General features: G+C 40.9%; 1 long non-coding RNA gene across 1 annotated transcript; it reads left to right on the top strand.

Moving 5' to 3' along the window:
* Positions 1 to 169: 169 nt before the first annotated feature.
* Positions 170 to 13,750, top strand: LOC141985883 (uncharacterized). The gene is made up of 3 exons (XR_012639050.1): positions 170 to 409; positions 7,618 to 7,814; positions 9,289 to 13,750. It is a non-coding gene; the product is annotated as an uncharacterized LOC141985883 (long non-coding RNA).
* The last annotated feature ends 12,510 nt before the right edge of the window (positions 13,751 to 26,260 follow it).

The following is a 26,260-nucleotide window of genomic DNA, read 5'->3' as shown; positions in this document are numbered from 1 at the left end:
CGTTCCGGGGGTGGGGGGAGCCAGGAGGAGGCGGTGCCCGAATCTGAGCACGTGGTGAGGGGGGGGTTAGTTACCGTAGCAACGGAGCAGCTGGGGAGGTGGAAGAAGACGAGCTGTGCGTTAAGGGGCGAGGGAACCAGGGGGAGTTTGTGGCGGTCTTGGGGGCGGGGGAGCAGCCGTGACTCCGCATGCCCAGCATTCCCGTAAGATTAAGCCCGTTACGTCATGGCGCTAGTAAAACGAGCCTTGCGCTGTGCATTGTGGGAAGGGCTGCGGGCCCCACAGGAGCAGAGAGCCCCTGCCCCAGAGCGCTTCCAAGCTAAGCGTGGGGCTCGCTGCGGCAGGGCGGGGAGGCGGCCACACGGTGACAGCGCCAGCCGGAGGGCGGTGTACTAGGCAAGGGCAGCAGGTAGGCAGCGCGCCCTGAGCAGGTGTCCAGGAGTGAGTGTCTGGAGGGTGGCCTGCTGTCTTCATGCAGTTTTACAGTACGTGAATGTGATACAAATGAAAGTGTGAAAATACTTGCGGGAATACTAGACTAATGGGAAACAGACGTGGGGGGCGGGAGCTGGCCCTGCATTAATGCATATGTGTAAGAGATGATCAGTAGGGGAAAAGTCCTTCCTTCCTGAACCCAAATGTGGTGGTCAGCTAGACCCTGAGCATGTAGGCAAGACCTAGCAGACAAATATGTGAGAGAGAATTTCTTGTAGTAAGGTTTCAGGGTAATCATTCACCTTGCCCCATAAACACTGTACTGAGTTGGTTTACAATAAAAATAATTTATTAAAAATAGGACATAAGTTAAGTGATGCCAAATAAAGGAATAAGGTTAGATAGGGTTACAAGTAAATAAGTTTAAAACATGAATCTAAAATATAATCTTGCAAGGTACAGGCTTTGTTCAAGATAGTTTCTTAGACAAGTACTCCTTTTCTTTTTTCTTTCTTAGACCAGTCATTCTTCTTCCCAGCCATGGTTAACTTTCACTCAGTCAGGACCTTCCACAGAAGTACAGGGGACTGGTTCCCTTGTCTTATAAGGTGGAAGATCTTTGCCTAATCAGGTTTCTCATCTTTATCAGTTTCCAGAGACTTCAACTCCTGACACCTTGTTTGAAGGACTTACCTTGCTCAGATTGCAAAAGCTCTGTTCCCTTCTGCCCAATTCAGAGGTTCTGAAACTGTGGTCCGTGGACCACCAGTGGTCTGCAAGCTCCATTCAGGTGGTCCACGAATAGTTCCCTCTAAGGTGCGCACCTGGGCAGCTGCACATGAGAGAATGAAGGGCCACCCACCTTATTAGTGGATCCATGCCTGCATGGCTCCACTAATTAGGTGCCTGGACCCTGGAGAAGATGTACATGTAAGGTGCGGTGGTGGCCTTGGGGGGGAATAGGAGGTAGGTGGGAGAGCTTAGTAGGCTAAAAAGAGGGGGTGGGCGGAATTTGGGACATGCAGGGCTGCGGCAACCAGAGAAAGAGGTAACTTTCCCCAGGTCCCGGGCTGCAGCTGCTGGGTAGAGTTGGCCCTCTTTCCCAGACTCAGATCTGTGACTGCTGTGGCGGGAGAGACTCCCCCCGGCTCCTTCCCAGCCCCAGCTCGGGGGCTGCTGTGTGTGTGGGGGAGAGAGGGCAGATCCATTGCATTATAAAGGTAGAACAAAAGAAGTTAATTATTAAGGGTTTTTTTTATATAGTGCTTTTATCCAAAGCGCTTTACAATAGTTGGCTAATGGTACAAACAACATCTGGAAAGATCATTAAGTGGGCCGCCGAGACCCTCAGCAATTTTCAAGTGGTCCACAAAAAAAAAAAGTTTGAGAACCACTGGTCTAATGGATGCCAAAGATGGCTTCTGTCTTTGCATATATCTTCCAAAGTTCAATGACTTCCCCCACCCTCCCAAAGAAGCAGAATGACCTCATGCTGTTCTTACCTTCTTGTGGACTTTCCATCCCCTTGAAGCTTCATTTACAAAGAACTCAGCCATTGGTTTTGGTCACACAGATACAATGACAGGTTTCAGAGTAACAGCCATGTTAGTCTGTATTCGCAAAAAGAAAAGGAGTACTTGTGGCACCTTAGAGACTAACCAATGTATTTGAGCATAAGCTTTCGTGAGCTACAGCTCACTTCATTGGGTGCTCGGCAGCTCTCCAACAACACTTTCTACAAGCCATTACCCTCTGATCCCACTGAGAGTTACCAAAAGCAACTACAGCATTTGCTCAAGAAACTTCCTGAAAAAGCACAAGATCAAATCTGCACAGACACACCCCTGGAATCCTATTCTATCTACTATCTAATTCTATCTACTACCCAAGATCCATAAATCTGGAAATCCTGGGCGCCCCATCATCTCGGGCATTGGCACCCTGACAGCAGGATTGTCTGGCTATGTAGACTCCTTCCTCAGGCCCTACGCTACCAGCACTCCCAGCTACCTTCGAGACACCACTGACTTCCTGAGGAAACTACAATCCATCGGTGATCTTCCTGATAACGCCATCCTGGCTACTGTGGATGTAGAAGCCCTCTACACCAACATTCCACACAAAGGTGGACTACAAGCCGTCAAGAACACTATCCCCGATAATGTCACGGCTAACCTGGTGGCTGAACTTTGTGACTTTGTCCTTACCCATAACTATTTCACATTTGGGGACGATGTATACCTTCAGATCACCGGCACTGCTATGGGTACCCGCATGGCCCCACAGTATGCCAACGTTTTTATGGCTGACTTAGAACAACGCTTCCTCAGCTCTCGTCCCCTAACGCCCCTACTCTACTTGCGCTATATTGATGACATCTTCATCATCTGGACCCATGGAAAAGAAGCCCTTCAGGAATTCCACCATGATTTCAACAATTTCCATCCCACCATCAACCTCAGCCTGGTCCAGTCCACACAAGAGATCCACTTCCTGGACACTACGGTGCTAATAAACAATGGTCACATAAACACCACCCTATACCGGAAACCTACTGACCGCTATTCCTACCTACATGCCTCCAGCTTTCACCCTGACCACACCACACGATCCATTGTCTACAGCCAAGCTCTGCGATACAACCGCATTTGCTCCAACCCCTCAGACAGAGACAAACACCTACAAGATCTCTATCAAGCATTCTTACAACTACAATACCCACCTGCGGAAGTGAAGAAACAGATTGATAGAGCCAGAAGAGTTCCCAGAAGTCACCTACTACAGGACAGGCCTAACAAAGAAAATAACAGAATGCCACTAGCCGTCACCTTCAGCCCCCAACTAAAATGCCTCCAACGCATTATTAAGGATCTACAACCTATCCTGAAGGATGACCCAACACTCTCACAAATCTTGGCAGACAGTGCAGTCCTTGCCTACAGACAGCCCCCCAACCTGAAGCAAATACTCACCAGCAACCACATACCACACAACAGAACCACTAACCCAGGAACCTATCCTTGCAACAAAGCCCGTTGCCAACTGTGCCCACATATCTATTCAGGGGACACCATCACAGGGCCTAATAACATCAGCCACACTATCAGAGGCTCGTTCACCTGCACATCCACCAATGTGATATATGCTATCATGTGCCAGCAATGCCCCTCTGCCATGTACATTGGTCAAACTGGACAGTCTCTACGTAAAAGAATAAATGGACACAAATCAGATGTCAAGAATTATAACATTCATAAACCAGTCGGAGAACACTTCAGTCTCTCTGGTCACGCAATTACAGACATGAAAGTTGCGATATTACAACAAAAAAACTTCAAATCCAGACTCCAGCGAGAAACTGCTGAATTGGAATTCATTTGCAAATTGGATACTATTAATTTAGGCTTAAATAGAGACTGGGAGTGGCTAAGTCATTATGCAAGGTAGCCTATTCCCCCTTGTTTTTTCCTAACCCCCCCCCCCCCCAGACATTCTGGTTAAACTTGGATTTATGCTGGAAATGGCCCACCTTGATTATCATACACATTGTAAGGAGAGTGGTCAGTTTGGATGAGCTATTAGCAGCAGGAGAGTGAGTTTGTGTGTGTGGGGGGGGGGTGAGAAAACCTGGATTTGTGCTGGAAATGGCCCAACTTGATTATCATACACATTGTAAGGAGAGTGATCACTTTAGATAAGCTGTTACCAGTAGGAGAGTGAGGTGGGAGGAGGTATTGTTTCATGGTCTCTGTGTATATAATGTCTTCTGCAGTTTCCACAGTATGCATCCGATGAAGTGAGCTGTAGCTCACGAAAGCTTATGCTCAAATAAATTGGTTAGTCTCTAAGGTGCCACAAGTACTCCTTTTCTTTTTATAGATACAATGGATTTTGTTTTAGCTGCTCTGAAAAAACTCTTGCAGCAGCTTAGATAGAGATCTGCAGGAAAACTGAAAAAGGGGTTTTAAAACATTGTGAAAATCACCTCTCCAGAGTTGAATAATAATGGTGGGTAACAGTATCATAATGTCTTAGCTTGCATAAAAATGTAGTTAGTTTTAGAAGTAGGGCTTTAAATAAGTAGTGATCATTTATAGTTAAAAATCCAAAATGGCCACCACAATAATTCTCTATTAGAAAACATCAAAATGGAGGATCACACTATATTAACGAATAGCTGATGCCCTGTGTGGATCGGTAAAAGGGAGGTGAGAATAGGATCGGTGGCATAAGAGGCAGCGAGGATTGTAGCCAGTGTAAAGGATTGGTGCATAAAGGGCAAAGCTAGCTTTGCCTCTTCTGTACCAACACCCTTATCACGAGGCACTTGTAACCCCAACCCAATCCCCGCACAGGAAGAAGGGTTAGAACTAGGGTTATAGCTCATGTTCTGTCAATAATTTAGTTTTATTAAAGGAATTTGTAAGTCCGGAGTGATCAGGGTTATAACCCCGGCCACACCCAAGTCCCAACTTCCTTAAAAAACATAGGTTATTATACCTGAGACCAGTACCTAGCTAAGCAAGGAATAAATTAGAATGACAGCAAAAGGGAAACTGAGGCACAATATAATACTTTAGAAATAATGTTGCGAAACAACTTAGAAGATTGTTAGAAAGGTAGGATGCGGTCCTTGGAAAGAAAAATGCGTTCATTGGACCTGGTGCTTACCAGCAACTGTGTGAGCAATGGGTTCAGCCTGAGAAAAAAAGAATTCTCAGGAGAGCCTAGTGAAAAGGAGAAAAAGTGAGCTGCTTTACAGGGTTTGCAAATGGTGGCTGGAGTTTTATGTAAGGAAATAAATAGTTTAAGGCTGAGGAAACGAGTTAGTTTACTAATTCCTCTTTTTCTACCTTAGAACAGAGATAAATGAATGGAAGATGAAAGCAGAAAAGTTATCTGAGGCATAAGAAAAGCTAAAGGGAGAATTGGCTAATTCACAGAAGGAATAAGTTAATTCAAAGGTAGAGGCTGAAGTTTTGAGAGCCACTGTGATGGCACATACTGCTCAGATGACTGCCTCACAGGAGGAATTGACTAGCATAAAAACAGAGGCGGATATGTTAAAAGCCACTATACTAACTCAAAACGTTCAGATTATAGCCATGCAAAAAGAAGCCAGTAAGGCACAAATAGAATGGGGTCTCAACTATGGTTGTGAAATAACTAAATAGCCCCAGTGTGTCTGGGATAGATGAATCCAAAAGGTTGAAAGACCAGAGTCAGCTGCTTCACCAGCAACTGAAATTTTGTTGTTACGAGATGGTTCAGCTTAATATAGGAGTTCACAGACTGAAAAGCTGCAGTGCATTTGTGATGAGTGATGGCTTGAAGTGTTAGGGAAGCAGGAGTGCTGCTCAAGGGGAAAATGTATGGCCACACAGGCAATGGTAGATATGGTGCTGAGGTCATAGAACCAGCAGATTAAAACTAACCAGGCATATGGCTAGCATGAAGTGGCTTGCCTGTAGAAAAAATGGCAGGCTATGCAGGTAGTTAATAGCACGGCTCAGAAAAGTGGTGCTGGGGTGAACATCAAAAAAGTTAAACTCATGGGATTAAAAGAAAAGAACAAGGTCAGCCCTGGTACTAGTTCAGAAATCTTTTCTTAATTCCCCTATGGAAGTAATATTAATAGTTGGAAGACAAAAGAAAAAAAAATTTTTTTCCAGAAGGGGATTCTGATTCTCTAAGAAGTTTTCCTAAGAAGGAACAATGGGTAAAAGAAAACCCAAAGTCAAGTATGACTTTGGAATTAATGCATAAACAGAAAGGTACTATAGTAGGTAATGTGTTACACTCTGAAGAAGCCTTAGTTTCACAATTTGGTGTAACAGTAAAAACAGCAGTAACATTTAGTAATTCAGACACTACTTTAAACAATGTAGGAAAAGGTAAAATACAGAAGGGATCGCCACTCCCAAGACAAAAGCTGAAAGGGGTATCAGTGGTGAGCTTTTCCAATAACAATCCTAAGGGAAAAGAAAACCAGCAACATAAACAAGATGGATAATAGAGAAAATAAAATAAAAACAAAATCTGGTTCCTTATGAACAAAGGAAAGGTGATGCAGGAAGAAATTAGCTTTGGAGAAAAATTATTACACTATGAACCCAGAGACCAAATTAATGGTTTACCTACAGAAGAACTGCTTAAAAAGATTAGTTAATCATGAAAGGAGTATGCCTATGGCTCCACCACACCCCAAAGATCAGATATAGGGAAGTAGAGTGCCCCCCCATCTCCCCGATGTCATGAAAAGATCATACTGATCTAGTGGCACATTTAAAACCAGATGATTGGGAACAACCCACTGGATATGTGGAATTTAATAGTGGAGCATCCAGATAAGATATGCTAATAGATACAGGTGCCTTTTTTTAAAAAAAAGTTAGTACAAAGCATAGGAATTTTTGGAACCCTCAGTGGCAATAAAAATTAAGGACTTTATGAAGTAGAAATAAAATGCTAATTAGCCCTCCATTTTGTTTTGATTAAGAACAAAACAAGGAAAGGAGAACCAAAATAATAATAATACTTATTGTAGGAACATTAAAAAGATTATAAAAATGCAAAGAGAAGGGATGTAGAATGAAATATGAGATGAGGAATCTTGGTATATATCTTCAGATTGGACTGAGCCAGATTTAGATGAGTTCTTGGAAAGTCTACCAGTGACAGAAACAACTAATTTAAATTCAACAGCAGACCAAGCAACCCAAAACATTAACACCAGTCCATCAATGGGAGAAGCAACCGCTTCAAATGATAGTTCCTTTGTGGAAGGATTATAATGGAAGACTAGTGATCACAATTAGCATAGCTAAAGAGAAAATATAACACTTATGCTACCTAGACGCTGGATCTACTTAATCTGTGTTAAATAACAGATACAGTCCAGCAGATCTCCCACAACAAAGTAGTAGTACAAGGAGTATTAGGAATAAAAAGTGAAATTCCATTAACACATCCACTAATAGTTAATATAGGACAGGAAAAGTATTCAGAGTTTGTTTCACGATTATGAACCTAAGAGACAATGGACTTGGAATAGTGGGAATGGATATTCTCACGGCACTCCAATGCTCGATAGATTTAGAAAGAAATATCTTGTGAGCAATAGTATAGAAAATAAGTAAAATAATGTGTATATAAATAAATGGAATTTTTTTTATTTGTTAGAGAAAGACAAGGGAAGAATAAAATAGATAAATGAGATAGCAGCATGGTTTGGGGAAATGCCAGATATGAATGAAGAAGAAATGGAAAATCTGATGGATAACGAAGAAATGAGAGATTTACTAGATCTAGATATGCCAAAAGATGAATTTATAAGATTATCTGAAGCAGAAGCAACAGATGAAGAAAGTGGAATAAAGGTACCTGAAGAAGAGGCTACCTCCCATTAATTGTATCACAGATATATTTAGATCAGTATGATAGACCATTGGTTCCAATCTGAATTACTGAAGCAGAAATTGAAACATTGCTATATGGATACTGGATCTTTGCTTTCATTAATAAATACAGCGATGGATGTAGATATTACCCGATATATGTCAAGAGACCTGTATATGCTTACAGGACTATTGGGAGAACAGATACCCATTCCTTTAAGTATTCCTCTATCTAACAACATAGGTATTAGATGTATAGATAATGTAAGATTCAGTTTGGCAAATATGAGAGTCAATAGTAGAGGACTTATTAGAATAGACATTATAAAAAAGGTGAATTGTATGACTGATATAAATGCAAGGGTACTGTGGAATGCAGTTGAATAGAATAAAATCAAGGAAAATGAGTATGTAATAGATAACACTTATTTACTACCTAATTAAACTTAAGTTTAGTAATAACTATAAATATGGAATAAGTTTTAATGATAGCATTAATTATAGAAATAAATTAGATTATGTTAACAATAAGAGAAAAGTTAGTGACAGTAATGGAATTAAAAGTTAGTTAAATAATGGTAATTTTATTTATAAATAGGGAAAGAAAAAGAGAGAAAGTAAGTGAGTTAGAGGAACAAACAAAAAAGAGAATGGTAGGTGGTGGATGGTTCAGTGAATTTCCCAATCTTAATGATGAAGAAATTATGGATTTATTAGAAATGATGGAGGCAGAATTAGAAAATAGGATGAATAATATAGAGAGAGACAGTGAGGAAAGCAGAGATAGCGGAAAAGAACAGGCCTTTCCCATAAGGATAAAACAATTACTTTTGGACCCCAGACCTTTAATCCCAGTAATCCTCAATAACCCAGAGATCAGAGTGGGATTATTGTGTCACTTGGATACAGGGTCAACATTATCAATTTTAAATCTGGATATAAATGTGGATCTAACACCATAGCAGTCAAGAGATGTTTGTATTGTCAATGGGGTGGGAGGACAATTTCCCATCCCTGTAAATGGGCCAATGTCCAACCATTGCCAGATTTGGCCTTATGCATAGAGGAATCAAAGGATATGGAATTATAGGGGTAAACATTTTTGGACTGTTAAATTGTTTGATCAGTGTCAACCATAGAGTATTATGGAGTGCAATTAATTTTTTTTATTTGTTTAATATTTTAGTTATGACAGCTCTATCAATAATTAAAACATTCAGTATTCAGGAAAATGTAGATATAATGAAGGTGTTAAGGAATAGTATAAGAAACAACAATTATTAGTATAGGTAAATAAGAATTGTTAATTGGTATCATGAGATAGGTGGAGTTAAAAATGTTAACTAGTATAAATTTGTGGAAGGAAGAATTTTTTGCATTATTATTAAAAGGTTTTGTTAAAATAAAAGATGAATTTGTCTTATAAAAAGGGTCATTCATTATTTCTATTTTTCAGATGAAAGGCAGATGGTAGAAGATGCAGTTCTATTCATCTTGGCTCTTCTGGGCATATATGGCTATGGGATTCTGCTATGGTGGTGCAAATTTAGACAAGACACTGATGAAATGATGGGCCGAGTTCTATCCCAATAACAAAGCTGTTGCCAATAATATTGAGAAATGTGTTTTTTACAATTCCAAGAATAGAAAATAAGCCAAGGGCAGTGAAAGTGGTAATGGGACCACCAAGGATTATAGAATTCATGGCACAAAAGCATATGGGTAGAATGCTCATTACTGATGCCCATAAATATATATATATTTTGATGCTCAGGGCAAAGGAAATTTAATGGCCCAAAGATCTGGTGAAAATTCACCACAACCTTTAGGGTTTACATGGAAATCACATGAAGGGATAGGCACAATACACAGTAGAGCAGTAAGAGAAGGACACTGGCAGTGTGTAATAATAGAAGGATTAAAAAAAAAATTGCATGCTCACCTAATCTTTTGATAAATCCAGAAAGAATGAGTTCAGATATGAAAATATAATGGATTAAGCCCAACAAAACAGCTACTGTCAATAGTATCCAAAATTGTACTTTCACAGTTCCAAATAATAAGCAATAATGGTTGTAATGGGCCCATAAAATTATAGAGTTGATTGCACAAAATTTGAAAGGTAGAACACGTGACCCACGATGCTCAAATGACATATTACATATGTTTCTCAAGTTTGGTTATTACATTTTATAACCCATCACAATTATTATGCTGTGCCTAAACTTTCAGTATGTGAATGGGATGCTACTGGCAATATAGGTAAAATATGGGGGAAAGGAGTAAGGACTGGGCAATGTGCAATATAGATCTACAAAAATTGTATGTTCATATAATTTCACAATACATCCAGACCAGAATTGTCCATGCACTCTTATAGCATGGCATGTCCCTAAATGGAGTGCAAAAAGTAAAGAAACAATACTTATACAATGGGCTCATAATCTTAATAATAAAACAGAAGTTGAATTTGGGATCACTGATTCATGAGGAGAAATTAGTAAAATAGATATTCAGTGTGAATTATAGACCAAAGTTATATGTAGAAATCAATTAAAATGACAAGTACCTTGGTATACACATATAATAAGACACTGAGTGTAAAGAAGAAAGTAAAAGCCAACTCTTATTTCACTATCGGTATGAAGGTAGTATGACCATAACAAAGGTGTGGAAGTGGACTATGGAGAATGACTGGCCCTCAAATTAATTACACTTTTACTATTTTATGGACTCCCAAACCTGAATCAATTGGTGTTGACCCACATATAGTAAAGGAAGATATAAAGAAACAAATAATCAACCCCACTTACTCTCTAAAGAAAGTAATGGCAGATTTAGCTTTCTTGCCAAAAATCACAATGCAGTAAATATATTCAACTTCTATTTGTAGGATGGAAAAGATGGATGGAAACCCAACTTTTATTAATAGCTCCTATAAATAGAAAGAAAAGAAGTTTGATGGATACAGTGTTGGGAGGAACTGGTACAGGGCTTGGAGTACTAAACAGTTTAGATGAGGAGTTATTGACTCATCAGTTAAATGCAGTAGGACAACACTTAGGAGCTTTATCTAAATCTTTGATAACATCTTTGAATGACATAAGTACCAGCCATCACCTCACAGCAAGTTTGCTCCCGAGCTGGGAGAAGTTGCAAAACGCTGATCATATAGCCATACTAAACACAGTAGAAGTATTACAAAGCAGTGTATCTATGGCATTGGCTTGCATAAAAGCACAAACATGGACCAGTGATGTAGTAAAAGATATTATATGAGATTGAGTGGTATGTTACCTTTCGAAATAAGTCTAGTATGGAAGCGTACCATCAAAGCTGAACAAAAGTCATATTCTTGGTGGAAAATGGTAAACTTTACATATAATCCACAAGTAAATCAAATTACTACATTTATAGTCAATGTCTGAAGCCTGAACTGAATGGATATCTCCTATTGTAGCACTAGGGTTAAATGTTAATGCAAACAGTAGAACACAAATTATGGGCCATAATACAGAATAATACGTGGAAAACTGTGGAACTTGAGGCTTGTATGGAAGAACGAGGAATGGGATATATTTGTAATAGTGATGCAATCCAGCCATATGATGTACATTTAAATGAAGGAAAATGTCTATCAATTAAACCCTTTTCTGTTTAATGGATCAGTCGTTGTGTACATTGGAAATAAATGTGTGTGTTACAAGTTGGTGTACATATGTACGTTATTAACTTTAAACAATATAATTCAATCCTTATGAGAATAAATGTTTTTGTAATATCGCCTCACTGATTGGTTGTGATTTCAATTTCACACAACCTGAAATTGAAAATGAAAAAATTAAGGCTCAATATCAGATATGTGAAAGGATCAACCCAATACCTTTTGGAGTAGATATAAGTTTAGTTAAGCAATTAATGGACATCCTGAATTGTGAAAAGGCCCAGGAAAATGCACAAAGAGTTATGATTACTGTTTCCACAAGTGTGACCAAAGTGAGAATCAAGAGTAGTGAGGAATTATGCCAGTACGAAGACAGGTCCGCTCAGTCTCCTGAAAATGAGAGCCTTGAGCCAACACTGGACAAGACCACACACTCATTGGACTCAAATAAAATGCTGGATTGATAAATGAGTGTACAACCCAGCAGAAGAAGATTGAAACAGAAGATTTTTGCTTTAGCTGCTCTGAAAAACTCTTGCAGCACCTTGGATAGAGATCTACAGGAAAACTGAAAAAGGGATTTAAAAACACTGTGAAAATTACCTCTCCAGATTTGAATAGTAATGGTGGTGACAGTATCATAATGCCTTAGCGTGCATAAAAATGTAGCTAGTTTAATAATTAGGTCTTTAAATATGTAATGATACTTTATAGTTAGAAATCCAAAATTGTCACTGCAATTATTCTCTATTAGAAAATATCACAATGGAGGACATAGACTACATTGACCAACTGCAGATAAACAGGGTGTGATGATGCTCCCCGTGGGAGCCAGCTGAGGTCACTCAATCAGGGTCAACTGCAAACAGAACAGGGCAAACAAACCCCAAACGCTGGTGGATATTCCAATACTTAGATTTACTAAGCCAGCACAAAACAGCTCCTGTAGTACCTCACTGGTTACTCAGAAGACCAAACAACGCAGTTCCCTTCAAGTTCCCAGCCTCGGGCCTCCATCCAGACACACGTCAGTTATGATGATGATTATTGAAAATCTTCTCTCATTATATGAAAGAAAAGGTTCTCCAACCCCAAAGGATCATTCACACACCCAGGTCCAATTATAACTTAGATCTTACCCAAAATACACACTTACAGCCAACTCTTATTAACTAAGCTAAAGTTTATTAAAAAAGAAAAGAGAGAGAGTGTTGGTTAAAAGATCAATATACATACAGACTTGAATTCAATTCTTGAGGTTCAGATATATAGCAGAGATGAGCTTGCAGTTGCCAAAAGTCCTTTTAGAAATAGTCCATAGTTTATAGTCCAATGTTCATATTCAGGGTGACTCCAGTCACTGACTGGGGATCTCAATCCTTATGGCTTAGTGTTTCCCCTTCTTGAAACCCAAAGCAGATCTGAGATGAAGAAGGATCACGTCCCAAGGTTTTTATATATTTCCAGCAGCCTTTTGGCCTGAGAAAACAATAGGCTTAACTTTCCTTCTCCCAAACATCATGGCAATTAGCACAAGTTAATTTATCTATTAAACAGTTCAGATACAGGTTACCACAACCTTCAAAGAGACATATAGACAATAATACTATTTCATTTAAGTGTCTTCCTAAATGTTAATACTCCCTTTTTGATCCGTGAATCAAAGCCATAGTAATAGACAAGAATTGTTTGCTTACATCACAAGACCTGAGCCCACATCTACCCTTCTGTCTCTAACAATGCAGGCTTGCATTTCAAAGCTCTATTCATATACATATCTTCCTAAAAGTTCAGACATGGATCAGGTCAGTCTGTGAGTTAATTAACTCTTTCTGGCCCTGTCACATTTCAATAAGATATTAAATTACACTCATAACATCACACAGGGTGAAATAAAATTCAAAAAGTCATGAGCTCCCTCCAAAATACCTGAAGGGAGGGGTAAGGAAGAGGAGCAGCTTGAAGGACAGGCAGAGCTGATTGGTTGAACAGTTGCTGCCCACACAGGGAGGATCCATGCTACTTACCAAGCCTGAAATAGCAACCAATCAGAGAAGACGAGAAACTGAATATAAGGAGACAGGCAGCAGGCTGGTGGGTGGGTGTGGAGGTGATCAGAGAGTGGAGAGAGACCAGCAGCAGCGAAAGGAGAAGATCAAAGAGCAGAAATAGGAGAGCAGTAGACTGATCAGAAGAACCTAGATGGTTCATAGGGATTCAGAAAGATCAAGTGTAAGTTTGATTTTTCTGTCTCTTTCTTAGAAGAATGTTTGTGTGTGTTTGTAAATAAAGCTGGATGCCCATCTTTGAATGAAATCCACCTCGCCCCCTTCTGTCACTGTTCGATCACAACTCACAGAATAGTAATGTTAAGTTGTAACTTCTTTTTATGTATAGAAGCTTGACTTATTACATGATAATAAGTATAGTGTTTTTAATATTGCATTGGGGCTTTTATACATAGGTATGTGGGTTCTCTGTGTACCTTAAGTATTACATTCTAACTGCTATATGGTCTGCTATGTGTTCTGTGCAGTCTACATCCTTCCTTTTATTGTGCTGCTTTCTAAACAAGAGTTAATGTTTTACTATATGTTATGCTTTCTTGAATGTATTGTAACTGAGTATTCCCTTTAAATAAATGATACTTGTTTTCAAAGAATTGCTGCTTGTATGTCAATCCTTTGAGCGGAGGGCTGTATCTGTGTCCTTCCAAGGGTTAGCAGGATTAGCCTGCTCTGGGGAGTCCTCTGTAGGTCGGAGAGAAACCCCTTGGCAATTCTTCTAGGGTGGACCATCACGTTATTACCTGTTTGGGCAGAATAAATTGACCATAAATTTATGGTTATAGGCAATCCAGTTTTGGGATGTGTCATGTCCAAATTGTGGAGTAACACCTTATTTAATTTCTTTGAAGACAAGTAGACGTCTGCCTGTCTAGGAGGGAATGTGTTTCTCCCTGTTTTGGCCAGAGACTTTAAAGAATATTAGGTATCCATATTTCCTCATGTAGTGTTAATACACAATGGTATCACTAGTGTATCATTAGATTTCTGAAAAGACCCCTCAACACACTTTTATAATATAATATTCTATGCAATCAGTTACTTCAGTTGCTAATCACTTATCAGTTGCTTATCTCCTTATCTTTGTATACCAGTAAACTTTTTTTTGCCAAGTATTCTTTGGAAAAAAAAATAAAACCCAGACCAAGCTTTTCTCATCTGGTGGGTATAGATGCCATGTTGTCTCCTCTCCCTCTCATTTTGATAGTCCTGTTTACTGCTTATATGTATATTGAAGCAAATCCACATTTTTGTTTAGAAGAGACCTATTTAACACCTTTTATCTAGGCAAGGCCATCTGGTCTTGAACATGTTCTAGTAATGTCATACAGGGAAAATTCATAACTTGTTGCTATGTACATTTCACCATGGTATTTTTGACCAGTAAATTATTAGTTTTTAAATGATACCTCACAAAACCTATTTTGTGCAAAGGTTATCACAGTAGTGTGTAGGATGTGAATATTTGGGTGCTTTGGGTCACAAGTCCCATTCTCTGAGAGTAGAGGCTAAGCTTTGCATTTTAGATATTGCAAGCTACTGTCTGAACAAGACTAAGCCATTCTGCAAGACACCTAGATTGATTAACCCTTTAGTATTATCCCTAGGTGGTACAGTCTCCACCCGGAGACTGTAAAAGTAAGATGCTAGGGAGTCTCTAGCATATGAACTCAGAGGTGGATTACCTTTTTGTAAGGCCCAGGGCCTTACAAAGTAGGGGAGCAGGGTTAGGGCGTGGGGACTTCCCCCACAACCCAGCAGGAGCACTAGGCAGGGAAGCAAGCCCCCATGCCCTGGCAGGAGCACTGGGTGGGAGGGAAGCCAGGGGAACTGCAGATGGAAGGGGTGGGGAATTTCATACCATTTCTGTCACTCCAGTCTTGAAGATTTTAATTATCCTTCCATTTAATTTAAACTGAATCAGCTTGTGATCACTCAATCTAAGGTTACTTCCTATGACCAGCTCTTCCATGATGTCATCACTACTTACCCAAACCAAGTCTAAAATTGCATCACCTCTTCTTGGTTCTCTGAGAATTTGATGAAGAAAACTGTCATCTATCACATCCAGGAATAACTAGGCCCCAGCAACATTAGTAGCATTAGTTCTCCAATCTATATCTGGGAAGCTAACATCTCCCATTGTGACACAATTCCCAACAGTATTTATCTCTCTGTTAATATCAAAGAGATCTCTATCATATCCAAGTCCATCCTGGGGGGTGGGATCTATAATGGGATGACACACCTCTTGTGAGTGCCCTCTGGCCGAGTAAGTGTTCCTTCACTCTCTCAGGTTGTTAACTCCTGTTGTTAGTTTCTCAGGTGGGTTTTCAGTGACTCAGCCCTCCGGCCAAGCCACACACACTCTGTATGTGAAACAGCACAGACCCCTTCCGGGATATACAGTTCACCAGGGGCTTCTCCCAGTACCCCTCTGTTGGTATCTCTGTAGCCCTCCTCAGGCTCAGTCTTTAAAGAGTCCCAGCCATACCCCCAGGGCTTCCTCCCTGGAGACGCTGTCTTCCTGCAGCCCTTCCTGGGCTCAGCGCTTACTGAGTCCCAGCAGTCAGCTAGGAGCTCCCTGCCAGCAACTATCTTAGGCTCAGTCCCAGCAGCCAGTTAGGAGCTACCTCTGTACTCTCCCATTCCCTGCCAGCAGCTGATATATCCATGGTCCTGCTCAGCTCCTTCAGCCAGCCAGGAACATAGTACTTATTCCTCCAGCTCCAGGCAGCTTTTTTTATGCGAGTCTGCTGGGCCCTGTTTGGCTGCTGCCTGCAGCGTCCCTCATTGGCTGCTTCCCTGCAACCACTGTAGGCCTCTTGGAGGACTTCTCTTCTGCTCGTCTCTAGGATGGGATGTGGTAGGACCCTAGGGCCTCCAGCACACTCCTAGTCCAGTCAGTCACAAAGTCTATAGCAGACCCCTATCACTATCCTAATAGAACTTTTTTTTACAATCCTTCCGGAAATTGATTTTGACCCAAACAGATTCTATTTTGTCCATACTATCATTTCATATCTCTTTACAGTCACCACTTCATTGATATACCATGCTACCCTGCCACCTTAATCTTTATTCATACTCTTCAACACCTGTGTTCCTGTCATGAGTACTCTTCCACCATGTTTCTGTAATCCCTGTAATGTCTGGTTTGATCTGCTGTACCAGTAGTTTGTGTTCTTCCATTTTATTGCCCAGACTCCTTGCATTTGTATACAAGTATTTCAGTTGTTTCCATTAGATCTCACCCAGTTTTCTGGGTAGCTGTATAGTCCTTTCACTAACTGTAACACTTTCCTGACTATTACTTGTACTTTTTCAATATTTGTACTTTCTTTCTTTCTATTATCAACTCAAAATTTAAACAAAGTTTGAAATCCATGAAACTTGTAGAGCGCTAGTCTGTTTTTCAGAATTCTTTTAAAAGCATTTTACACAGCCACTTTGATAATGCTCTTTGATAGGAGTTGTAAGAATAAGTCTCACAGGATTTTCCTATCATCTCTCTACTGTCACCCTATGTTGCCAAAGCTGTCTGTGTGCTAATTTAGTGAAGTATAAATTCTAATATATGTATTGTGCTAAAGCTCTTTTCTGGATGCTTGATAGATAATCTGTACCCACCAAGTGCTGTGCTGAATTGTCTTTTCTGGAACACATATTGGGCTATTCTATCAAAAGGATTGATAATGAGCAGACACTGATTCATTTTGTAGTTTAGAAAGATAACATTTTCCTGGACTGGGCAGGAGAGGCGCCTCTCCCTGGGCCGCGGTGGGTCTGGGGCTCGGGGAGAACGTCTCTCCCTGCCTCGGCAGCTCTGGGGTTGGGCCATGGGATGGACCCCTCTACGCCAGCTGCAGCAGATTCAGGGCGCTTAATAGGTCAAGCGGCCATGCAGATGAGAGGGAATTTATCTTGCAGGATATTTATCCATAAAGAGTAACGTGTGATCAGGTGGACTCCCCTCACTTGCCTTACAAAAGCTGAATTAGGCCAAGTGGCCCCAATCAGCTAATTAGGCTGCAAGCAGGGAAGATTTAGGCTGGAGGCAGCCAATTAAGGGCAGGCTCAATTGTGCAGGAACAGGCAGTTCCTGTACAAAGGCAGGCAGCCTTCCCCAGAGATGGGGATGCCTGATGGTGGAAGAGGTTGTGGTCACCTAATGAATGGAAGGAGTTGGAGGCTGGCAAACCTGGAAAGGGGAGAAGCCTGATACATAGGAAGAAGCCCAGGGAAACAGCAGCAAGGGGTAGGATGGAACAGGGACTGTAGCTGCTTGTTATAGGGTCACTGGCCTGGAACCCAGTGTAGAGATTAGGCCTGGGTTCCCCTATTAGCCACTGGGGAGTGGCAAAGGGTGTTGGAGATGCCAGATGGATAGTAGGTCTGGAAAGACTGTGAATTCCCTGGAAGAGGAGGACTTTAGTCACCTGGCTGGAGAGCCAAGCCACAGAGAGGAAGCTATAAACCTAGACGTGAGCAGGGTAGCAGAGTGAGACAAGATGAGAGAAGACAACACTGGAGGAAGAGTTCAAGTTGGCAGAGCTAATCCCCAGGGTGACCAATAGGAGCTACTGCTCATGGTGAGTGCATCATGTGACAAAGGTATCTACAGAAAGCTTGAAAGTTTTCAAGATTCATAATTATTGGAATAGGTTAGGAATAATATGTTTATATTGAAAATATGCTTCATGGGCTTGGAGTCAAAATTATTCACCAGGGATAATGTCTTGGTAGTAGCCCATTCAAGCAGGAGGGAGGTGCCACCTGCCCTATTTAGCCAGTGACGTAATGTAAGGCTCAATTGTTTATCCTTGCTCAATAGCAAAACTTTCCATGAAAAACCACCAGAGACAATTGAAAATTTTAAAAACCACCTAAAGGTCAAAAAGGAACATTACAATAACACAGATTTGTGATCCTGGAATGCATAAACAGGAAAATCTCAAATAGAGGTAGATTATTTTACTTCTATATTTGGCACTGTGTGACTGTTGCTGGAATACCATGTCCATTTCTGGTGCTAACAATTCAAGAAGGATGTCGATAAATTGGAGAGGATTCAGAGAAGAACCACAAAAATGATGAAAGGATTAGAAAACATGCCTTAGTGATAGATTCAAGGAGCTCTATCTATTTAGCTTCTTAAAGAGAAGATTAAGCTTTGACTTGATTACAGTCCAAGTATCTTTGTGGGGAACAAATATTTAATAATGGACTCTTCAATCTAACAGAGAAAGATACAACCAAATCCAATTGCTGGAAGTTGAAACAAGACAAATTCAGACTGGAAATAAGGAATACATTTTATGATGAGAGTAACTAATCAGTGGAACAGTTTACTAAGGGTTGTTGTGGAATCTCCAATACTGACCATTTTAAAATCAAGATTGGATGGACTTTCTAAAAGAGATAGTGTGAGAATTATTTTGGAGCAGTTTTATGGCCTGTGTAACACAGGTTAGACCAGAATGATCACAGTGGTCCCTTCTGGTCTTGGAACCTATGAATGTTTGGATCCTGGTTTTTGTGAAACTGGCCAGCTCTGCAACAGACTGAATTGAAGGGGAAAACCTGCTTTATTAGATAAGAGAGCCACTTTATTAGTAAGTGTTGACCCAGGTTCCTATTTTATGCTTTTGTTTTGCATTGTAACCAGTTGTTTCCATCACTTTAGCTTATTTCTAATTAAATCTTTCTCCTTTCTTCAATTAACCTACTTTTTGTTAGTACTCTGAAGTGCAGTGTGGTTGACAGGAATGGTGATTTAAGGTAAAACAGGTAAACTGGGGTATACTGCACCTTTGGAATGTCTGTGAGTAGACCGTGTCAGTGGCTGGATATTAAGGGGAATGCTTCAAACAGACTCAGGGACTGGGGTGCACCTGTTGTTAACCTGAAAGGCTGGTGCTGTTAGGGAGCTGACACCCAGCCAGGTACAGGAAAGACTCCCTTATGCCGGAGAGAGGTGCCTCAGGAACTGTCATATTCACCCACATGAGTAAGGATTCCATAATTGGACACCACATTGCATAAAGTATTGGTGTATACCTTTTATATTGTTCCAGTGGAAAGTCCTTGGCCACAGTGGTCAGGGGAAATACTGATAGCAACAGTAGGACTCCTCTATTAGGTAATGCAACACCTAAATTTTAGGTGCTTTGCCACCCAGTGGAATCCACCATTGTGAGTTAGATACCTAGGCTTCTCATTTTTAGGCATCTAACTCTCCCCATGATTTTTATTAGATCTATAAAAGCCAGATGGCTGAGTGGGGAGCTGTCTAAGCTAGCCAAGGAGAAGAGTGTGGCCTAATCCCCATCTCTCAAGGGGATTTAGGTGTCTAAGTCTGGCCTGGAGAGACAGGCACCTCCCTTCTTGGGATTCTCAGCCATGAACCCTTGCCTGGAGTTGTATTTCTTACCAAAAACATCTTAGGTATCTAAGAGTCAGAAGAGGTCTTTCCTCCCCGCTCCCCACCCCAAACTGTATAATTTTTAGCCCAGTGGAACTCTGAGACTTGCTGCTGCATTTTTGGGCTGTTTGTGTTTTGCAGAGTAGGCAACACCTTCTCTTGTTGAAGATGTTCCACTGTGTATCAATAGTCAATGGGCTGCAGAAATAATGGCTCTCTAGCCCAGTGATTTAAGGCACTCACCTGGGAGGGGAGAGACCATGTTTAAATCCCATTTGTACATCAGGCAGAGGGGGAAATTGAACTCAGATCACCCACATCCCAGATGAATGCTCTAACCACTGAGCTAAAAGTTGTAAGAGGGTTATAATTCCTCCGTCAGCCAGTTTTTTGTAGGGTTAGGTACACTGAGTAGGTTGCCAACCCTCCAGGATTGACCTGGAGTCTCCAGGAATTAGATTAATTCTTGATTAAATCTCCAGGAATATGTCCAACCAAAACCGGCAACCCTAACTCTGAGCATGCCTATTGGATTGGGACCTGCAGCAAGATAGACAGGGGAATACCTAGCTTGCGGATCACTAACAGAAACCTACATGCCTAGAGGGACTTTAATTTATGTGGAAATTTAGGCATCAGCTGAGGAGGGGTTTTGAGGATCTCAGTGGCACCTAAATATTGGACTTAGGCGTCTAAGTCTTTTGGATCTAGCCCAGTGTTCTTAAACATGGCTATTGTTAGTACAATTCAATCATAACATCATAAGGACCAAAATATTTTTCTAGTCAGATGCAAAAATGAATAAATATAATTTTTGTAAGGGATATATGTGCATGCAAGAAAGGGAAAAGAGTTGATAAAGACAATGAGAGATTGGATATAGACTAGGTATAGATTTATTTTTCTTAGCCATGGGAGCTTTTCCAACACTGCACATTCCACTAGAACACTGACTACAGCAGTAATGGTTATTGCTTGTAATAGCTGGTGTTTACCAAGAAACCTCAGTGCAGCATCTGATGAATACAGTGTCTTGCTAATCAGTCTCACATTGATTCACATTTCTTTCTTCTATTTCTCAGCCAGCTTTTCTTTACAAATAAGATAGATACAATTATGACTATAAAGCAATTACACAGCTGTTGCAAAAAGCATACAAGTAGCGGTAGAAGAGGTGTACATTTTAAATCGAATCAATTCATATTGAAAGGTGAAATAACCTTGAAGAAATATTGATTGGATAAGAGGCAATTTTAAGGAAGCTGAGGATTGAATTAGCATTTGGAGTTTAGCTTAAAATAGCTCATTGGCACATATTGTAGACTGGAACGATTTAGTAACTGCCAAGGCTTTTACAAGAGCATTACATTCTACTTATCCACTGTCCTCTATCCTTCCAAATCCCTCAGCTTCAATCCAACAGCTCTGCATAATTGTGAGAAATGTCATAGACCAAGATAAACACTATTTGTTTAGGATAAAAATAATTAAAATCTTCTCCCATATAAAGATTGATTTAAATCTTCTGTGTGCTAAGGCCATTGGAAAACATGGATAATGTTTCTTTTAATAGAACTACTCTCATTTGAATGTGTACAGTGTTAATTTCCAGGTGTTCTATTTTACAGACTACTGAATGCCTAAAGTCATCTGTACCTTATTTTCCTAGTCTAGAATGTGTTTGTAGAGACACTGAGTGCTGCAATTCTGTACATAATCTTGTGTCCTGTTCTAGTTATTTAGAACAGCAATACGACTTTTGGCAACTGTAGTAGTTTACCAGACTAGGATTAGCCAGTGACCTCTCTTTATCTAGTCTAATCTAGTTACTCCCATTGGGCCATTAAGGCCTAATCCTGCTTCCACTGTCTTCAGTGGGGCTCTTAATTCATCTGACGGGTAATCACTGTGGTGAGACCAGGTGCCTCGTGGCTATCCACCTTTCACTCAGTTGTGCACATTCTCAGCTAAAGCATTGATTAGGGCACTCCAGCTCCTGGAGCCTGCCAGATTACATAATATAGGGGATTTAAAATCTTCTAGTGCACTCTGGGGTGTAAAGTCCCAGAATGTGTTTGCTATTTAAAAGTAATGAAAACAGTGGGTCTAGCCAAGGGCACTTCTGAGTTTTGCTTTCCTGAAATAGGGGGGAAAAGACACCTGTCAGTCTCATTAGGGGGGTGGCAGGGGATCTACCAGTCATCCAGGATTGACATGTCCTCCAGCTAGCTATCTCCTGAGAAATAAATTGAAGGGATCATGCCTACTGGCCAGCCTGCATAAGCCTCAACAAGGAAGCAATCCAGCCAACAATCCCCAAAACAGGGACTGAGGTCCCGATCCTAAAAGACAGTTAGGTACCTAGCTCCCATTGATTTCAAAGCTTAAATACTTTTGAGAATCTGGTCCTGGGTCTACTGGTCAGCAACCCAAACCCCCATCTGAAATAAGTGACTGTGGTCATTGCCATTTCTCCTAGATGAGAAGACCAGAGTTGGAGGGAGTAGCAGACTGCACTCTCCATTGTCTACTCCATCTATCATCAGGTAGCTAAGAACTGGAGCCTGTATTGAGAAAGCAATGTTGTTCAGGGACTGGTGTGGGAGTTATCAAACAAAGGGTTACATTCACAAAGAAACTTTGGCATGGTGATGTTGAGCATTGCCCCACTTAACTTCTAGGTGCTTAGGAAATCACTGGAGTTCAGCACATAGGCTCCCAATACAATGAATGGGGAGAGACAGACTAAGCCCACACCTCTCTGAATTCAGTGCCTAAGTAGGGGCTGCAGGGAGACCCTCCTTCTGCTTGGGATTCTCCACTGCAAACCTTCTCTTGTGCTTAGATACACATGCCATTCTAGCAAGAAGTGGGGGAGGGGGAAGGGAAGCTCCCTCATAACTCTTATCTCATTGGTTAGGAAGCTCTGCTGAGATGTGGGAAATTCCAGTTCAAGTCCCCACCACTATCTGAGGCAAAGGTATCTGAACAGAGATCTGCCACCTCTCGGGTCAGTGCCCTAACCACTGGGAAATGTTATATTCTGATATAGGACTGCTTCAGTGTCTCTTGTTGAAACTGTTTAACTGTAGATAAATAACTAAAAGAAGTCATTGGAGAAGGGGTATTGGATCCTGGAACTCCTAGACAATGTTGTAACCACCAGGCTACAGTGTCAGTCTTATGTGCTCTTGCTCTCATTCCCTGGCCCAGTGATTCTTTCATTATTTAGCCACAGTGGAACAGCTTCAACAGGAGAAACTGAAGATATATGTACACTTAAAACACTGCAGTGTCACTGCTGTAGCACTTCATTGCTGTAGTAAGTGTCTACACTGAAAGGGATTCTCCCGTCACTGTAGTAAATCCACATCCCCAAGAGATGGTAGGTAGCTAGCTCAACAGAATATTTCCTCCATTGACCTAGCACTGTCTACATGGGTCTACTTAGGTCATCTTAATTACATTGCTCAGAGGGGTGGACTTTTCACACCCATGAGTGACGTAGCTGGGTCAATCTAATTTTCCAGTGTAGATCAGCCCTGAGCGAACCTCATCTGGGAATATTCCAGAGCCCAGTGGCTCGGGGTGGGAGGACTCCCCTCAGAGGTGGTGGATCCCTCTGCAAATCCCTTCTCCCCATCAGATGGAGGAGGGACCTGAACTGGGGGCCTCCCACATCCCAGTGGAGTACCCTAACCACTGGGCTAAAAGTTATGAGGCAGCTCCTTTGCCCTCCCTGGCTGTTTTATGTAAACTCACCTATAGTGGACTGATCTGGTAGGCAAGGTAGGCAAAAGCATGCCTACTGGATTAGGTCCTGTGTGCAAGTTAGGCAGAGGAATGCCTATCTTCCCCCAGTTTGTGACTGGCACGGGGTCTAAGGCATCCAAATTCCTGGTGTGGGGCTGCAGTGCATGTGCTCAAAGGCAGAAACATAGATGTGTAGAGAACTTTTACTGCAAAAATTTAGGCACTGAATGAATTTAGGCACCTACAGGGTTTGAAAGCAGCCGAGCAGGGAATTTGTGAATCCCAATGGGGCCTGATTCTGGGATTTAAGTGCCTAAAGAGGCAGTTAGGCACCTAAATCCTCTTGTGAATCTAGACCAATATGTATAATTCAAATAAACATCTAAGCTTTTAGATAGTTATCCATACTTATAGGAATATGAACAAATAGCTTCATTAACTAATTTTATTTAGAACCTTAACTTAGAGGTACTTTAAACTTGTGTGAAACTTATATAACAGAACATTACCATTAAAAAGAACACTTAGGCATTTACAAACTAGTAAATTAACAGTTTTGAGGGAGATTTAATATTCAGATATCTCCATAGTTTATACAATGTCATACTGTATATTCCAGTGATACCTGGTTGCAACTTTAATTCTGGAGTCCTGACAATGACTGCAAAATATTTACAGAATTGGTGCTTGCTGTTTCTTCAGAAAATTCTTTTATATTTTTTTTAAATCACTAAATGTTAAAACAAGACTTATGCTCCTAGCTAATTCTTTTTCTCCCACAGCTTTTTTTACACCGAGATTGTGGTATAAAGTATGGGCATATATATCCATCCACACTGTGGACAAATACTCTGGCACAATTAAGAAATGATTTTGAAATGCACCTCTAGCCTAGTCAGGGTCAAAACTGAAGTAAAAGAAAATGCGGAGTTCCAGAATATGACCAGCAATAGAATCAATCAGCCCTTTGCACTAGAGACTTGCATTCCATTCCTATGGTTTGACTGACCTCTGGTGGGAGTCAGTAATGAATTACATTCACTAGAGGAAAGGAGTACTTGTGGCACCTTAGAGACTAACAAATTTATTAGAGCATAAGCTAAATAAATAAATTAATTAGATAAATAGATAAATATTAGATTATAGATATTTATTAATATAATATTTATTATTAGAGCATAGGTCACTCGATTACAGACCTAAAAGTGGCAATTCTTCAACAAAACTTCAAAAACAGACTCCAATGACAGACTGCTGAATTGGAATTAATTTGCAAACTGGATACAATTAACTTAGGCTTGAATAAAGACTGGGAGTGGATGTGTCATTACACAAAGTAAAACTATTTCCCCTTGTTTATTTCTCCTCCTGTTCTTGTAAAGTCCTGGAAATGGCCCACCTTGATTATCACTACAAAACGTTTTCCCCCTCCGCCACCCCTGCTCTCCTGCTGGTAATAGCTCACCTTTATCTCTTGTTACAGTCTGTATGGTAACACCCATTGTTTCATGTTCTCTGTATATATAAAATCTTCCCACTATATTTATTTGCCACTGTATGCATCCGATGAAGTGAGCTGTAGCTCACGAAAGCTTATGCTCTAATAAATTTGTTAGTCTCTAAGGTGCCACAAGTACTCCTTTTCTTTTTACGGATACAGACTAACACGGCTGCTATTCTGAAACCATTCACTAGAGGCTTTACTTCCACCTGTTCTATACCAGAATTAGCCCACTGCTTCTCAGTGACACCATAAAGTCTTGTCATCTGATCACATCCAAGAATCTGACTCCTGCAGGATCTCATATAGAAGTATCTTCAGGCTGATGACTATTTTCCCATTCTCATTTAATGAAATTTACTAAAAGGCATGAACAGAAATACTCCATAGAAATCCCATTTACTCCCGTTGATCCATGCGTTTTGGTTTATTTGCTGTAGCTGGTAGCTATGTGACTACAAGCAGTAGCTTTGAATGCAACTGATAGTTACGGTTTTGAAAGCTGCTTTGAACTCATTTCTGGAAGTAAAACACCCATCATACAGACTAATGCTGTGTCATTTGTCTCGGTGCCAAGCTGAAACCTGAAACCAGATTGGATAAATGTCAGAAAATCCCATTCAGTCCAAGTGTCCTGCACTGTCTTGAGTAGTAGAATTTCATGCACAGAGGTTCTGGAAAAGCTAGAAAAGCCGCAAGGTCTAATCTGCAGGATGGAGCCCTCATGGCTGGTGAAAACCAGGGATTGTTAATTCCTGGGAAGGAACCTCACTGGCTACCTCCCCAGCTCTGCCCCCAGATTGTTTCATAGTCAGGTAGTGACCTGACCCTTTCCATACCTACCTCTCTCCATGTCCCTAATCTCCCTGCTTCCCCCAGAATCCCTCAAAACATAAATTTCAGCAGCAGACCAGGGCTTTTCTCTGGCAAACCATTAGGAGACTCAGCTTGGTGGAATATTTGCTTCCTCAGTGGAGCCATTAGCTCGGTTTCTGAGGCAACTTTCTTCGATGCCTCCTA

This window comes from Natator depressus, chromosome 4 (genome assembly GCF_965152275.1).
Source record: "Natator depressus isolate rNatDep1 chromosome 4, rNatDep2.hap1, whole genome shotgun sequence".
Classification (NCBI taxonomy): Eukaryota; Metazoa; Chordata; order Testudines; family Cheloniidae; genus Natator; species Natator depressus.
The sequence above is the reverse complement of the archived record's forward strand: the minus strand, read 5'-3'. Positions and strand labels throughout refer to the sequence as shown.